Genomic DNA, 17,915 nt, shown 5'->3' on the forward strand with positions numbered 1-17,915 from the left:
ATGGCTAGGGTTATCTGGGTGGCTCCATTGGTTAAAACGTGTCTGCCTTCAGCTCAGGTCATGATCCCAGAATCCTGGGATGAAGACTCCTCCCTGTTGCTCAGCAGGGAGCCTGCTCCCTCTTCCACTGCCCCCCACTTATGCTCCATCTCTCACTCTCCCTCTATCTCCAATAAATAAATAAAGTCTTAAAAAAAAAAGAATCTAATGACTTTATTTGTGAAGGTCTCTTTGTGGACTTTATTCAATGATCTATTTATCTGTCAATAGCATGTAGTCTTGGTTACTGTAGCTATATACTAAGTCTTGAAACCAGCGAGGTGATTCCTCCCACTTTATTATCCCTTTTCAAAGTTGCTTTATTCGAGTTTCTTTGCCCTTCCTATAAATTTTGAAATAATCTAGTCTATACCTATTAAAAGAAAAGCCTTGCTGGGAATTTGATAGGAAATGAGTTAAACCTATAGATCAGCTCCCTGTGAATTAAGTATTTCAATATAAAAACAAACAAAAAGCTCATTGAAATAGTAACACAGAGGACAGTCGGGACTGAGGGAGAGCAGAGAGGGGAGAGTGCTGCCGTTCTCTCTGAAGGGTACCCTGAGGCAGGGGCAAGGGGGCAGGAAAAGACTTATTTTGTGCTATTATTCTTCAGCTTTGCAGTGTGTGGAGGACCGTCATCTAATATGTACCTTTTCCTGGTAACGTGGCAATGGACACACATTCCCGCTCTCCCATCCACGTGAGGTGAAATCAAAGAATCCTGCCTCTGTGCAGAGATCACTGTGCTGATGGTGTAAGCCAGGTCAGAGACCTTGAAAGAAACCCTTGACTGTGTTGTGGCCTCCTTGGTCTGCAGAGCCCTTCCCAGAAGCTGGTCTGCCCTGGCCTTCCCAGGGGACTGGACAGAAACCCGTTCCTGGAGCTTCCACTGCTCAGCCCTGCACCCTGACCCTTTGCACCTCCCCCACTGTGGGTCCCAGCCTTGTCCCTACCCCATAAGGGCCGGAGGCCAAACCTCGGGTACACCCTCCCATGGGACACATTAACCACAGATTGCCCCACAGGCCAGGTAACTGCTCACCTGCCATGGGACACCTCAGAACCTGAACTTCCACCAAAATAAAAAAAACCCGTCAAGAGTAACCACACACCATTCTGGTGACTGTGGTCTTATTACCGTGGGTCTGGCTGTGCTCATGGATTTACAATCTGGAGACCGGAGCCTTCCAAAGAAGTCATCATTGCAAGCAAACATGGCAGGTGCTGAGGCCCGCATCAGCTCCATGGAGACCCACCTGGAAAGGATCCCTCAGTCCCACGTCTCAGATGACATCGCCTTGGCCTGGAAGCTCACTGCTGAAGATGACATCGTCTCAGACGCTCAGTCACATCTGTAAATTAAAGTCCTGCAGGTAATGAGTGAGATGTCCTGCCCCCCATATCCTGCGTCTGACCTCACTCTGCCTGTCCATTCTGGTAGGACCCACACCAGCTTCTAATCTCAGCACTGTCCCTACTACCTCTGAGCCACTTCGGGCCGTCGGGTGGGGCTGTCCATTTTCCCGATGCCTTTTGTCTGGCTGGATTATGATCAGCAGGGCCTCCCACCTCTCTGACTTCCAGACCTCCTCCCCAGACCTACTGGGACCCAAAGCCTTGGTGGCCGCAGAGTCTTTTGACCGCTTCTGCCCTCTGTGGGAAGGGGTACCTCTGTCTCTAAGAGGAAGGGACTGAGCTTAGAGAGGACTTCACCCAGATCTAGAGGAACTGCTCATCTTCCCAGACCATTTGCTTTCATGGAAGGCACTGAACTAGACCCAGTCATAGTGTAAGGCTCTACAGCCTGGTGGGTGATTATGCCCCAAACATAGCGCTCTGCCGGGGGACTTACTGGGGACAAATCAAACCCTGGAGAGTATCTCTAAGGGTGAATTTTGAGACAGGGAGCGGGCCGGAGGAGGTGATACTTTTAGGCTATGGAGTCACCAGTCCTCCTAAAATCACGTAAGAGCAAGGTGTCAATCACTGGCTGAACTTGAAAGCACATCATCTACATCTATGACCTCATTGAAATCTTCTAACACTTTTTAACAAGGGCAGGAATGGATTTTCTCATGTCATGGAAACCGAGGCCTAGAGAGGTGTGGTGACTCACACAGTGTGCTTCAACAAACACAGACCAGTGCCGGGGTCATGGAGAAACCACAGGCTGTGGGCAGACAGACCCTGGTCCAAATCAAGATCCTGGGTGACTCTGAACTAGCCACTTCCCTGCTCTGGACCTCAGTCTCTTCATCTGTAAATGAGGCTAATAATCCCCACTTCCGAGGACTGTCGGGAGATCAAATCAGCAACTGTCTGGGAAGCCCTGACGTATTTCCTGGTGGCTGGCCTTGTCACTGTTGTCATTCTTAGCACCCAGCTCCCCTCCCAGGATCCATACTTACTCCTCAGGGAGCAGGCCAGGGGCACTGGGACAGTCCTGTGCCTCCCCAGCTCTGCCGATGGATCCCCCAGCTGCCAGGTGACCAGCAGCCTATCAGTGACATCATGATGGAGGTCGTCAGATACTCTCCTCTCAGGCTCAGAGCGGCTGGGCCACAGGACTTGGTTTTCACCTAGTGCCGGCATCCTCTGCAGGTTGTTGCCTCAATCTCTCCAAGGCTGACCGAAGAGTCCTACTCCAGCTGACACCGTCCTCCAGCTCAAAGTACCTTCAGAATGTGGCACAGGGTTTTCCCACTGGCCCCTGGGTATGGATCCTGGACAAGCTGTTAAAACTCTCCCAGCCCTCGTCACCTTGTCATAGAAACATGAAATAAAAAACCTATCCACAATGGGGTGCCTGGGTGGCTCAGTGGGTTAAAGCCTCTGCCTTCAGCTCAGGTCATGATCCCAGGGTGGCTCAGTGGGTTAAAGCCTCTGTCTTCAGCTCAGGTCATGATCCCAGGGTCCAGGGAGCCTGCTTCCCTTTCTCTCTCTCTGCCTGCCTCTCTGCATATTTGTGATCTCTCTTTCTGTCAGATAAATTTAAAAAAGCAAAAAACAAAAACCTATCCGTGAGATGGAGATACAAGAATGCATGGACTGTGATTAACTCAGTGCCTGAAACATGGTAAGCCCTGAATTATTAACTTTGATGACTGGGAACTCATCTGAGTTTTGCCAAATGGATGAGCATCCCTCTGCCCACTTCACAGAAGAGGAAAACTGAGGCCAGGCAAGGGAAATGGCTGACAAACACTAATGGCTAATATCGAGCATGCTCAGAAGCCAGAACTTTGGCCAAATCCTTCCCTGTCTCTCTTCCTTCCAAGGAGGCCCTTTCTGATTGGATTTTGGGGAAACCTTGGTCTCTCTGTCCATCTGGCAAGTCCCCGAATGTCTGGATCTGCCCACGCAGCTGCAAGTGGACAGGCCTGGGGAAGGGGAAAGCAGTCCCGAATCCTGCTCTCTCTCCAGCCCGTCCCCAAGGCTGGACATTCCGGAAGCCACACCCTGTCCCCAGGTCCCTCTGGAAACTTTGGCAGCCTTATCTCCCAAGGGGGGAGGGAGGAGAGGGTCTGAGGTCAGCCAAGGATGTCAGAGGGAGGAGGTAGGCAGGTCGGAGAGGGACGGAGAACATGCCATGTGACTGCAGCCACAGCTCAAAAGCACTTGCTGTCCTCCCAGATTGTGGACAGCCAGCAAGAGCTGGCCTCTAGCCCTGACTCTGTCCTGAACTTGATGGGTGACCTCGGGTAAACCATTTTGCCTTTCTGGGCTTCGGTTTCCTCATCTATGTAATGGGAAATGAACTTGTGCAGGGGTCCTCAGTCCACTGGCAGGAAACAAAGTTTCCAGGACAAGGCCCGTGACCTCTCAGCCTACAGGCCTCACGCCCACCCGCAAGTGTCCAGGAATTTGGCCATGGTATTTCATTTATCATCCATGCGGTTTACAGGTACCGTGGCCGGCAGGCTGATTACTCAATGGGCTCATTACACTCCTTGGTGACTAATAGATTCTTTTTTTTGTTGTTTGTGTTTTAAAGCCATAGCAATAATATTGGCTCTCCGTGACACCGCTGAAATCACCATTATTCAGCCTGACCCTACCTACACAATAAACACCAACAGAAACATCCCTTCTTAGGAAAAAGAGGCCCCTGCCTCTCTCACGGTGGGAGCAGGTTTTCTGATAGTGAAGCTGCTGTATGTTGGGGGCGGGGTGGATTTATGAACTGCCAAGACTCGTAGAATTAGGTCATTTCTCTGGTCCCTTCCAGCTCTGACCTACACATTGGACCTCATCAAGGGAGGAGCTGAACAGATACCATCTTCCCTTTGAAAGCTCGAGTGTGGGGCTAAGAGCCCAGTGGGGAGTCAGACAGCCTGGGTTCTGGCTTCACCACTTGTGGGCTTGATGACCCTGGGCAAGTCATACCCTCAATCTGAGCTCGTCTCCTTATCTGAAAAATAAGAGGACTTCCCATGGGAGGTGGAAGGAGCAGGATAACAGGAAACACTTAGCACAGTGCTTGGCATACAGCAGGGGCTCAAAAAGCTGGGCAGTGCTCATATTAGGCAGATGCTGAGTCCTGGGAAGCCGGCTGGAGTTTGACAAGGCGGGGAAGGTTAGGGCTGACCCTAGGGGGCAGCTTGATGGAGGGTCAAAACTCCCAAGAGGCCAAGTCAAGGGCAGGCCACTATCAAGGCCATCTGGCTTCTCCTTTTCTGACCAGCTTTATGTGTCAAAATAGAGAACAGCACAGGTCAGCCTAGGGAGGGAGACATGGCTGCCTTTGTTCTGGCTCTGGTCTTGGCGGCAGGGGGGGGGGGTGGGGGGCGCACGGGGGTAGTGGGCAGCCCCTGCTGTGGTTGCTTGATACCCCCACCCAGGCCTCCTCCCAGGGATTCAATCTCCTTTCTGCCGGAGGCCACTCCTTATCCGCCCTGGGCAGGATGTCCTTACCTATAAGCATCTGTAGCTCTTTTTCCTTCCTCTGTGGTTTTCCACCTATGGGGTCCAATGCCTCCTTTATTAGGCTGAAATGGTCTTCCTAGATAATTTAGCCTGCCTCCGGACACAACGAAGAAATCTAATGTCTCCCGTGGTGGGCTGGTAAAAGTTTAGCAATCAAATTTCTGAAGGGAAAAAAAAAACCCAAAAAACCTTTGATTTACACCCTTTGCCAAGTTGCATGGTGTAAATACTTCCACCACGGCTAATTTCAAATCTGCTGATGTGATGACGCTGAACTCCGAGCTGGGAAGAAATCCACGCGCTATGCTGTCGTGTGACTTGGCTCCCGCACACCACTGAGTAAAACTGAAATGAAATGAATGGAAAGTAATTTATAACAAAAATACGTATTTCATTATTTTCCTGCTCAGGGCCAGCTCCCCTAAGAAGCCATACTAGAAGGGCCTAGATGGAGGCTGGCCGAGTTGTAGGCCACTCCAACGACGTGAGAAGGGTTGCCATTCAATGGTGACGTCATTTTTCTGAAACGGTGAATCGGCCTCCAATACGTTCTAAAAAAAGGATAATCTTCCTTCAATTTATAAAGTAGTCACATTCCCAGAAAATCCGGGGTGTATCAGAATCGTGCAAAAAAATCGTTTGTGGGACGCCTGGGTGGCTCAGTCGGTTAAGCCACTACCTTCGGCTCAGGTCATGATCCCAGGATCCTGGGATTGAGTCCCGCATCAGACTCCTTGCTCAGCGGGAGAGCCTGCTTCTCTCTCTGCCTCTGCCTGCCACTCTGCCTGCTTGTGCACGCTCTCTGACAAAAAAATAAATAAAATCTTTGAAAAAAAAAAATCCTTTGTGTTCATACAGAAAACGGAGTTAAGTTTGAGGCCTAGGCTTTTCGTTCACTCAAATGTTCTAAATGATTTTCAAATGTCCCCACTTGGGAGATGCTGGTAGACACCCCCAATCATTGTGACATCCAGAAATCATTCCCTCAGATTTCCAGTACAGCCCCTGGGCTTGGTACTTGGTACCCATTGAGATCCGGTGCCCCAAACATATACCCCTGCACCCTGGACTGGCCATTCCCCGAGACCTGACCATGCCAGGAGCTTTGCTAACTTGCTCATGCACTTCCTTGTTATCCTGCCTTCCAGATTCTGAGGTAGAGTTTACCCAGCCAGCCGGCCATCTCCTCCATGTCAGGCCCAGTACTGGGAGCTAAGAACCCAGGATAAAGCCCACCTGCCTCCCATCCTAAGGGAGCTCCCGAGTAAGCATGGAGACAACCGAGCAGAGACATCACAGCGACAACTGCGGCGTGCAGGGTAAGACAACACAGGTGAGCACTTTACGTCGGTATTGCTTACAGGCAAGAACACCAGCTTTGGGCTTGAACAGAAGTTTGATCCCTCCCTAAGCAGTTACTCACTGTGTGATCTCAGCAGAGTGACCACGATCCCTGGACGTCAGCTTTTCTTAGCCATAAAATCAGGGCAACTAAAAAGTCCAATCCTCCACGGCTGGTGTGCAAATAAATTGGGATAAAGATCATGACGGGCCTACAGGCGCTGGCAGCGGCCCCAGAGAATCCAAAATGGCCAGTCACTAGGGCTGCTTAGTAGACCTCTGTGGTTGGCTGCTGGTTCCTGAGGTAAAGTGGCTGTTCTGTGGAGACCAGGGTGGGCAGATTTCCACTGAGGGGACAATTAGTAGGTAGTCCTGAGCTTCCCATACCAAGAGGCATGGGGACTTAACTTCTAGGGCTGGCCCAATGGCAGCGCGGTGCTCTTGTCTGGGTGGTGCGATGGTTGGCTGGGTGAGGGTCGGCCACTCATCACGCCGAGCCCCTGCTCTGGGCCAGCCCTGATGTTTGATGATGCTGGCGATGTCAAGATAAGCCAGACAGTCCCTGAGCCCAGGGAGCCTCCCTGGAGAGAACAAACTCATCACTGGGTCATTGGCCCCGCCCTGTCCTTTTGGCTTGTCCATATCCCTCCCCAGTGGCTTCCTTCTTATTCGATGGCCAATGGCTACGCTTCTGTCCCCATCATCTACAGCCTCTCGGCTGCCTCTGGACCTGCTGACCTCCCTCCTTCTCAGCCCCTGCAACAGCCCCCACACTTTCCCAGGCCAAGGCACCTCCCTCCGAGGCAAGCTCCTAACTCTGGCTCTGGTCGTTCTCTGCTGTATGACGCCACCTCAGGGAGGAGGAAATTGCCCTACTTCCCTGACTTCCCCCAGCCCCAATACATTCCCAGCCCCACGGCCTACAAAATAGCAAACAGCTGCTGTGACCATGGGCTGCCCAGACCCCAGGGGCCTTGGGGGAAGCGGGCCAACGGGAACTTGGAGAAAGAGCTCTCTCTCTCTCTCTTAATAACATACCTTCCCCAAGCTGCTTCCAAAGAAACTTCTCCTCACAAATCATTCCATAAACACTTAGCAGGCTCTCAGGAAAGCGTGCACAGCTCTTACCCGGCTATTAGGAGGCTCCTCACAAGTAAATTGAGACCAGGCAGCAGAGGCCTGTGCCAAATCCCCCTTCCTGCCCTCTTCCCACACAGCGTCCTCTTCCCCCACTCTGGACCCTTCAGCTCCAAGGGCCGGGGGTCTCCTCCTTTGCAGCTTTGGCCTCTCCTCAGGCTCCTGCCCTCCGCCTGCTGGCCAGTGGGTACCCTATCTCCCTGGAAACCAGCCCCCTACCCAGGGCAGCTCCTGGGTTTCCAGGGGCCTCTCCTGGGCTGCTGGATAGGCTAAATCCTACTGAGACTTCTGAGGGCTACACCATCAGGCGAGGCGTGGACAGGCTGGGCTGGCCCACTCCCCGGCCCTGTCCCAGCCACCCTCAGCCGAAGCTGCTGGAGCCTCTCAGGCTGGGGCTGCTCAATGGGGAAATAACGCCAGGTTCATCCAAGTCACGAGCTGGAAAATCCCTCCCATCCAACAATCCCCCTCCAGGGAGAGTGTTGTGCAACTCGTTCAGCTGGCTCATCTCCAGCCACTGGCTGATATCCAACATGGATCAGGGAATTACTTGATTGTTGGTAAGTTGACACATTTGCTTACAGGTTAGCAGCTTGGCTTGTGTAATGACTTCCATTAGGGTCTTTGGGAACAACAGCAGGAGCTGGCATCCCGATATTGTCCCACACCATGACTGGCTGTGGAGAACACTCCAAGAATGCTTGCCCATTTTTCTAGTTTTGCCCAATAGCATTTTGAGAACAAAAAGCTCTCTAGCCCGGGCGCCTGGGTGGCTTCATCGGTCGGGCATCCGGCGCTTGATCTCAGCTCAGGTCTTGATCTCAGGGTAGTTGAGTTTGGGCCCCATGCTGAGCAGGGAGCCTACTTTAAAAAGAAAAAAAAAGCTCTATTGCAAACAGAAATCATTGGTGAAATAAATAGAACATTCAGATGAAAATAAACACGCCGATTTGTGGGCACTGAAAATAGCATTAGATAGGCTTCGAGAGATAGGCCCTGGTCGCAGGTCTTGGATCAAGTCCCAGCCCACCACTCCCTGGAAAGCTGATCTGGAGCAAGCCTCTGTAAACCGCAGTTTCTTCAACTCTAAAATGAGGATAAATCCTACCTGTCTCGGAGAGCTGCCAGGAAAAGCTCCCCTCACTCCACCATCCCTTTGTGAGTGGCCAGTGGTGGCCTCCCGGGACCTCAGAGGCTGCGGCCTTTGCCCGTGGCCCTGGTGCCACTGCCTGTTCACTCTGAGAGCTCAGAGTGGGTCCTTGGGGTCTCAGGGGTCCCTCATTCGATCTTTCTCTCAGCAAATATTTAGGGAGCCTCATGCATACACCAGGCACTAAGCAGGACGCTGACCAAGACAGATGCGTGCCTGTCCTTTGAGAAGTGAACAGAACAGGGGAGATGAATGTGAAAGGACACACACGTGATGCATCGCAGTTGTGGCAACTTACAACATCCCTGAGTCAAAGGACAGAAGATGTTCTTTTACAGGCTAGGAATCAGACTCCAAGCTCCAAGTTGCAGGCAACAGGTGCTCCGGGCCCAAGAGACACCAGGGAGAGCAATCAGGCTGCTGGTCCATCAGCTGCCCTGGGAGAAAGAATGGGAAAGAGTGGGCCCCCCTGACGACGACAACGATGTTTTTGAGAATAATCATACTAACAGCTAGCATTCACGCGGTGTCTGCTCAAGCTAAAGTGACAGCAGACCCTTTGCCCTGATCTGAAACAGAGGGGTCCCCTCGGGAAACTGAGCAAAGCGGCATCACCCCACAGTGTATGATCCGTGGGACCCGGGACAGACCCTACTGCCTCTTCCAAAGTCCATCTCCTCAGACACCAGGGGCCTCAGTTCCCACCAGCGGTGCTCTGCCCTCTGGGCTTAGCGTTGGCCCTTGGGACATCTCAGTCCCTTATATCTCCCTGGGGAGGGAGGCACCAGGCCAGGCCAGCCTGCCCTGACCCGTGTGTCCGTCCCGCTCCATCACACACACTGCCACCTCCTGGTTTCAGTCCACCTGTTTCTTTCCTGACAATGTCCTTCCTGCCTTCTCCTCCAGGAACCCTACCTAGTCGTCAAGGCTCAGTGCAAACTCTACTTCATCCCAGAACTGCTTCTGATCCCTCACTTTCTGGAGCAGTGACACCAGAGGGGAGAAAAAGTGTAAGTTTCATCTTGCGTGTAACTAATGCACAGCCATCAGCAAATCAAATCCGCTCTCTCGGGCTCCATTTTCTCATCCATGATCTAGGGCTGGTACTCCTTACTTCAGCTCAGCGATTGCTTTCCACAGAGTCATGGATATCAGAGTTCTTTGTCAATGATAGAGCATTTGTAAGTAGATCATTTATAATCACAGTCCATTGCCATATAAGTGACCAAAATTGGCTTCAGAAAAAAAAAAATTTATTCATGGATCTAAAAAGAAGTCTAAGGGGATGAGAATTTCAGGCATGGCTTCGTTCAGGGGCTCTAATTCTGTCTCCAGGACCTGTTTGCCCCACTTCTGGATTCTCCTGGTTATGATGTTGCTTCTTCTCAGGCTCCAGGAGGTGGAAAGAGAACTAGGGAGTATATTCCGAACTCAGGCCCCACGAAACAGAGAGAGACAGTAGCACCAGCAACTTATTCCAGTACTTTGCCCTCCAGGTTCTGAGGCCGGGAGTGCCACCGTGGTCTAGAAGATGGACGCTCTGATGGCTCGGACCTGTGTCTCATGGCCAGTTCTGGGGTTGGGGGTGGGGACCACGCTCTTGGAAATACAGAAAGTGAGGTGTGGGAGAGTGCATGAGAGGGATGATCGCCCCAAAGCCAAAGCAGAGTGCTGTCACCAGAATAAAAGGGGAAATGACACTGGTGGCAAAAATAAGGTCTGTCCACCCCCAGTGATGGACTGGCATTCACGAATGCCCTTCTTCAAGTGCAAGGTGAGACCTTCCCTCTCATCCCTCTCCCCGGCTGGGGGACGAAGGGAAGACTCATGTATATTGGGTGACTTATATTCTTCTCATTCAGAGTCTGATGTGTCCTGGAGGCCCTGCGCTGCGTGGTTCCCCCCCTCCCCCAGTAATCCTGCACTTGGGAGAAACTGCAAGGTCAACACCCATTTGAAAGAGGAAAGAAAGGAAAACAGCCCTGGGGCCGCCAGTCCAGCCGTCCGCAGTGCTCATGGGTTCCCACCGAACAGGAGCGGCAACGTTTCCCTTTCCCGAGGCAGGAACGTGGGACGAGGGTGGAGCAACAGGGAGAATAATGTCCCCCACGAAGCTGTTCCCCACCCCCGGAAGCCATAAATAGGTCACGTTAAATGGCAAAGGGAAATTAAGAAAGACTGAGGATGGAATTGGGGTTGTTAATCAGCCAACCTTAAAGAGGGTTACGATGGATGACCTGGATGAGCCCACAGTCATCACGAGGGTCCTTGGACACGGAAGACGGGGCCAGAGAAGAGTCTATGTCTGAGTGGTAGGCTGCCAGGTGGACTCAGTGGGCCACCGCTGGAGGGAAAAGAGGCCACGGGTATAGGAAGGGGGCGGCCTCTGGAAGCTGGAAAAGGCAAGGGAATGGGTCCTCCCCAGCGCCCCCAGAAAGGAACGCAGCCTGGCTGACACCTTCCTGTTAGCTCCCTGAGACCCATTTTGGACATCTGGCCTACAGAACCATAAGATAAATTTGTGTCGTTTCCAGCCACTAATTTGTAGTAATTCGTGACAGCAGCCACAAAAAATGAATTCAGAGAGCGAGACAAAAAATCCCACTATCACGATATTCCCTTTGATCTTATTTTTATGCCTCTGGTTGGGCACTTAACAGACACGGTCACTTGTGGTCCCCTAGCCATCCTGGGAGATGGGTATGATCATCGTTATGGCCCGGTGGAGAACACTGAGGCTGCAGGCACAGCCTGTTTCCAGAGTCAGCCAGCTAGTAGAAGAGGGGGCCAAACTTCAAACACTTGTCCATCTGGCCTCGAGTCACACTGGGGTCCTCATTTCACTTCCTTGCCCGGGGACGTCTCACCTCTGCTTCAACCCTGCAGTGCCGGGGGGTCACGTCCTGCTGAGGCTACCCACCTCTTCCTGAATCTGCTCCCTGTGTGGTCCTGACATAAGGACCCCTGAGGAGGGGTAGCTAGAATGTCCTCTGGGCCAGCCAGTGAGGAATAAATGGAGGACGAGTTTGCCTGGATAGTGGGGATGAGGCTGAGATCTCCCACTCCCAGGGAACAAATTCCTTTTATCCACGTCTAGATGTCTGCTCCCCTCTGCGTCCCCACCTCCAAGCTCCCCCAGCTGGACCGAGCGGGGACTGGAATGCACGACTGTGTATCAGATGGAGGAAAAGTGCAGCTTTGTCTTTCAGGATTTATTCTTCTCTCTTGTCACCTCTACTCTCGTCTGATCCAGGAATGTCCCGGAATTGGCTGAGGCGAGGAAGGGCAAGTCTGGCTCCTCCAGTTTCTCCCTGACAAATGTGAACTGGGTCGAGGACCGCAGGGGAGGTAAACAGATCCCTAAAAGTGCCTTGCCTGCAATCTGGGGCTAAGCAGCGACTTCATGATAAACTAGGGCTCAGCTGGTCCATCCCCAGGGGCACACCCAGTTGACTGATAGCCAAAAGCCAGCTGCCTCCCCAACCCCCAACACACACAAGTCACAGAGGCTTAGACCCCCTGACTGAGTAGAAGCAGTCAGGGGCCCCCAACCTCAGACTACAGAACCTAACCGCAGACTCCAAGAGGTCAAATGAGACCCAGGGGAGTATCTAATTTGACTCCTTCTTTGGCCCAGAGAAGGGACGTAACTTTCCTAAGGTCACGCAGCAAAGCCAGGGCTCCTGCCTCATCAAGCCTCAGTTTCCCCAGGGGTAAGGTATGGGCTTATTGATGAGGCAGAAATAGCTAAGTGTCAGACTGTGAGAAGGAAATTATAACAGCCTGCCATGGATGGAGTGCACACAGAATACCGGAAACCATGACAACGCTCAAGGAGGCGCCTGGGCAGCACAGTCAGGTAAGGGTCCGACTCTTGGCTTTGACTCAGGTCTTGATCTCCGGGTTGTGGGATCAAGCCCCGTGTTAGGCTCTGTACTGCTCATGGAGCCTGCTTAAGATTCTCTCTCTCTCTCTTCCTCTCTCTCTCTCTCCCCCTCTGCCCCTCCCCCACTGTGCTGCTGCTCTCTCTCCCTCTCAGAAAAATAATAAATAAATAAACAAATATACAGAATAAATGCCCAACAAGCTTCCTCTATCTCATCTCCACCACACTCTGTGAGTCTCTTGTTTCTCCTGTTTTGCAGATGAAGAAACTGAGACTCACCCAGGGAATTTTCTAAGGGGATGAAATCGGTATCTTGATTCAGGTGGTGGCTAAACAGATGTATACATATGGAAAAAGCAATTGAGATGTACACTCCAGATTGGTGTACTTATCTCTGTCAATTGCACTTCTGCTTTTTTTAATATCCTCATAGAAAAAAATAAATAAATAAGCTGAGGCTAAAGGAGGTTAAGTGATTTTGTCAAGCTCACACAGCTTCTCAGTGGTAAAGCTAGGCCTTGACCTGGATCAGTCTGGGCAGAGAGCCCCCAGTTACTACCCTTGCCATATTGTTATGTCACTTGTTAGCATCATAGTAACTCTATCCATATCTCAAGTCTGCAGCCCTCTTCCAATGGCCTGAAACCAGACTCAAGTGAAGTTTGGGGAGGCCTGGGAGGCTCTGGAGAAAGGTCTAGGTCTGTACAAAGGCTAGGGGCAGGGTTGCTTCTGCCCCATGTGGTGTCTCAGTACCATAAAACAATCTGCTCCTTCCCCCTGGCAGTGCAGCCTCGCTCCAGTTTGGACTGCAGCTCCCAGCCCCTCAGGTGGCCCTTTGGGCAGTGCACAACCTGAACACCTGTACACAGCCCTGGCAGGAGCGCCTCAGGAAAGTTAGATTGTATGTCACCCACACTGTGGGCTTTGGGCAGGGGAGGGGAACACCTTTCCTGACCCACTGTACTCTCCTACCTGGGCATTTCTGATGTTCTCCTCTCTGTCTATCTCTCTGGGGCTTGAGGGACCTCTTTTTGGTTCAGACCCTCACAGGGTTCTCAGCTGCAGGGCACACCCAGGGAGTTACTCAGGCACTCAGCAAATGCTTAGAAACAGTCGTCTCTGTGGCAAGGCCTGTCTTGGTGATCAGACCCAGCTCTTGCCTTCTAGTAGTCCCAGGCAGGTACAAGAAATGCAGTAAGAGAGATGACAAAAAGCAGGGAGCTGACATCTTTATACATAGACAAAAGGCACCCCTTCCTCAGAGCAGAAATTTGTCTTCATATACAAATCACAGAATGACTGTAATGGAGAGTGTGGACCCTAGAGGGTGGACCCCAGAGCAGTACGGGGCTGACCAGCAGGAGTATGGCCCTCCTGTGCCCCTTGTCTCCAGGACAAAATTTGACCTGAGGTCTCTCTGACTTGCTGTACCTACCCTACTGCCTGAATCCAACCTCTCTCCCTGCAGCACATGCCTGCTGCTTCTCCCCCATCTGGGCCGGGAGCTCCCCATCCACGTCTCTCTGCCTCTGCTGAGTAAGCCGGGGCTGGATGAGGGATCCGCAAGGCCCCTGCCTGCCTGGACGGTCTGGGTTCTCTGCATGGGAGTGTGTGCAGACTGGCCCTCGAGCCAGGGCAATGGTCCTTGAAGCTCACGGGAGCATTCCTCGTCAATGTGACGTGACCACAGGGGTCACTGGGAAAGGGCGGGAGAAATGGGTCATGGGAGAGAGCGCAAGCATAATGGGAGCCCCTCCCATCCACACAGTGGTTTACCCCGTGCAAGGCCTATTTCCACACCTTGGTTCACTGAACCTGCGAAAGAAGAGGTGAGGCAAGGGGGGCTCAGAGAGCTCAAGTCACTTGCCCAAGGTCACACAGCCACACTGCAACCCAGCTGAGCCAGGACCACCAACCTGCTCCTTTGTACCAGGCTTCCTTTGCCACCCCTGGCCCCTATCTGGCTCACACGGGTGGGCTCAGGGAGGCAGGGGGCTGGGCCCCACCAAGAGCACTGAGGCGTTGGAGCGGGCGATGATGACGGAGCTGCCGTCTGCTGGGAGGAGGTCACGGTCTGCAGATGCCACGGTCTGTTGGCTTTGTGAGCAGGATGAACTGGGAGGCCCACCTGGGGCTAGGCAGGCCAGGGCTGGGACTCTTACCTTGGGTAGGTCAGGGGGCTCTCTGCAGAGCCAGGGGAGACAAGCAGCACCACCCAGGCCCTCTTGCTTCCCCCTCTTGATGGAGTGAGGGAGCAAATAGCCCATCAAAGCCTACTTTGCTGGAGCAGGTGGATGGGTGGCTAGCCAGGCAGGGGGTGGGAGAAAGTGGACCAGAGGGACCGGGGGGACGTCAGGCTAACTGCAACATTCCCCAGCCCCACTGAAAGGCAAACTCTGAGTCTGTTCCAGCTAGCAAGAGCAGAAGAGCTTAATGTGGGAGCTGTGGACCCGCACGAATGGGTTCAAATCACAGCCACCTCTGTGTGACCTTGGGCAAGTCAGTTCGCCTCTCTGGGTCCCAGCTGATATGTAATATCTTGATAGATGATATCAATGTCTACCTCATAAGGTTGCTCTGACAATGAACCATTAATCCTCACAAAGCAGGGAGTCAGGCCTGATCCTGGGATCAAGAGCTAGGTCTCCTTTCAACAGAGAAGCAGAGTTTGTGGGAGAAGGATTGCCCTAGAACCATTTCCAACAGCCCTTCCCCTTGCTCGGTCTTAGTCTTTCATCTGCAAAGTGAGTGGGGCAGCCTAGAAAGTGTCCAGGTCCCTGAGGATCTAGCCATACTATGTCCTGTGCCCTCCTCGAGCCCAGCTAGGGGAAGCACTGGCGTCCGATTATACAGGGGACCCACAGGCCCTGGGGCTGAGGACAGGTGATCCTTGCCAGAGGCGAGGGAGGAAGGACGGTCTCTTTGAGGTCACTGGGAGAGAGGCAGAGGCAGAGGGGGTTCATGTGAGTGGGTGGATACCGAGTCCCCCGCCCAGATCCCTGAGGCTAGGTCCTTCAGACAATGAGAAGAGGATCAGGATTGGGGCACCGCAAGTGGCACCCAAATCGACCTTTCCAAAAACAAAATCTGGAAAAGTCCTCCTCTCCAGGACTGGATAGACGAGGGCCGTAGTGTGGTTTGGGACCAAACAAACGTGGGTTCCCAACCCACCTCTTCTACCTGCATGACATTGGTAAGACAGTCAAACTTTCTGTGCCCCCATTTCCTCATCTGTAAAATGGGCATAACGGCCCTCCCCTCACAGGGAGATGACACATGCAAGAGTCCTAACCAGAGTGGGTCCTTGGAAGACAATGCTCCTTTCCCTCCTCTTAGTGACCTTGAGGCCACCTAAAATGACCGAGGTCCTGTTGTGGGCAGAGGCACCCACATGGACCAGTCTCAGTCCCTGCTCTCCATGAACTCAAGGGTCCCTGGGGAAGCTTGATGATGTGGCCAGAATGCTGGGGTTGAGTGAGAGCTTCATGCCAGAGGTAGAGGTGATCGGATGTGTATCCATCATTGTTGAAGTTGGGGGATCAGTATGTGGGATTTCATGATATCGTTCTATGTACTTTTGTACAGGGTTTAAATTTTCCACAATTAAAGTTGGTGAAGTCCCTAATGGATCCGCTAACATTGTGTTAAACACCACCAACTATATGAAACAGGCTCCTAGAAAGACCAGACAATCCCCAGTTCAAGGCTATTACCCTGGAACCCCGGGGTCGTCCTTCTCCCTCCATGAGCCAGATCTGTCTTTCGGCCTGTGTTGGTAAACAGAGATTTACTGGGAGCCAGCCCACGCAGTCAGTGATTGCCGTTGGCTGCTCTCCCCACAGAGACCACACGGACCACAAACCCCAACACCTGTACCATCTGCCCTTCAGAGAGAACGTTTGTTGCCCTCTGGGCTGATCTCCTGCCCACACGCTCACCCTCCACGGTACACCCACAGCTCTGCTCTCAGGATCCAGCTGTCCTGTCCAGCCCTGGCCTTGGGGGCGGGGGGGGGGGAGGCGGATCCTGGGTGATGGCTGGGACCTGCCTCACTTCCCGCTGTCATCTCCACTTCCTTCGGCCCCCAGTCCAGCAGCCTCCCCTCAGCCCTCGTCACCGGCCACAACGACCACCTTCAGGATCTCCGGTCCACACCCCACTGCCACTACAGATACCCGCCTTGCTCTGTCTGTGCTGCTGCCCACTCTGACTCCTCTGGGAGCTTCCTCCTCTTGGCTTCCACCTTATCCACAGTCCATCATTCCAGTAACAGTCCTGCTGATACCCCAAACCCGTTGCCTTTTTCCTTTGCACCAAACCTCAAAAGCATCTGGTGGTGGAGGAACCCGCCGAAGCGTTTTGCAATGCCGAGACCAGCCAATGCTGTCCAGGGGACAAAGCCACACAGCAGGGCCACTTTGTACTACAGTTTCATATCATGCCCAGACAGAGAGGCCGCCTGCATCCAAACTCCAAAGACGCTGACCTAGTTAGCTCACGTCTGCCTTGTTTCCAGCAGCTCCTTCAAGCCTTCTCTAGTCCCAGGTGATGGAGTTTAACAGGCTGAGATGGGATGGGAAGGGCATTGCCAGTGAAGGGAGCAGCAAGAAAAGGATGGGGGGTCGGGGGTGGAGTACAGTCAGAGGCAATGGGAGTGAGGCTGGAGAGGGAGGCCAGCCCAAGGAGACAGCTGTAGCCTACAGGTCTGTAAGAAGATTGTGGGCACTGGGCAGCCATAGAAGGTTCTGGAGCAGGCAGTGGCCAGATGGTGGGTGGGGAATCAGGCAAGCGGCATGGAAATGGGGTACCCATTCACCTCATGCTCTGTGTTCATCTGACAGGCTGGGACTCCCCTCAAAGGGGAGAGTGCCTTTAGAGGCCTTTAGAGGTACCCCAGGTGTTGGGCCCCTGACCCCTGACCATTCCCAGGGAGGCCCAGTCTGTCCACAGCACGTGGCTTCCTTGTCCCTCAGCCAGGCGGTATCAGCAGCTGGGTACTCCTGAGGGGACTCGTGAACAGATCACCAAACGGAAGGGTGCTGTAAAACAGGAGTAATTTCTTCCCCTATCCAGCTTGTCTCTACGTAGTAGACAGAAACGGACATTTCAGAGCACCTGCTGTGTGCGGGCCCCCGCTCACCCACTGCCCCCAGCTCCCAGAGGTGAGCATGAGCGTACCCACATGACAATTAGGAAACTGAGGCTCGGCAGGCCGGGGGACCTAGGTCAGAGCTCACCGTCAAGGACGGCGCCAGACCTGGAGGCCACGTGTCAGACTCCCTGCCTGGTGCTCTTTCTCCCCCACGCAGCGGCCCACCGGGACGTACCGACCGTGACCAGTCAACACCTCGGGGCAGGAATTCGCATTTATCACCCCACACACCATCCATGGAGGGAGCTCGCCTTCATGGGGAAGCCCCCTTCCCACGGTGG

The 17,915-nt window shown here is 53.1% G+C and overlaps 1 long non-coding RNA gene across 2 annotated transcripts; it reads right to left on the reverse strand.

Moving 5' to 3' along the window:
• Positions 1-231: 231 nt before the first annotated feature.
• On the reverse strand, positions 232-5,429 carry LOC123949530. Of its 2 annotated transcripts, none has more exons than XR_006820056.1 (3): positions 4,957-5,429; positions 2,451-2,717; positions 232-1,394 (listed from the first exon to the last, which is right to left on the reverse strand). It is a non-coding gene; the product is annotated as an uncharacterized LOC123949530 (long non-coding RNA). The 2 variants fall into 2 exon arrangements; XR_006820057.1 differs by having other exon boundaries at positions 232-1,409.
• Positions 5,430-17,915: the final 12,486 nt, after the last annotated feature.

Source organism: Meles meles, chromosome 8 (assembly GCF_922984935.1).
Source record: "Meles meles chromosome 8, mMelMel3.1 paternal haplotype, whole genome shotgun sequence".
Classification (NCBI taxonomy): domain Eukaryota; kingdom Metazoa; phylum Chordata; class Mammalia; order Carnivora; family Mustelidae; genus Meles; species Meles meles.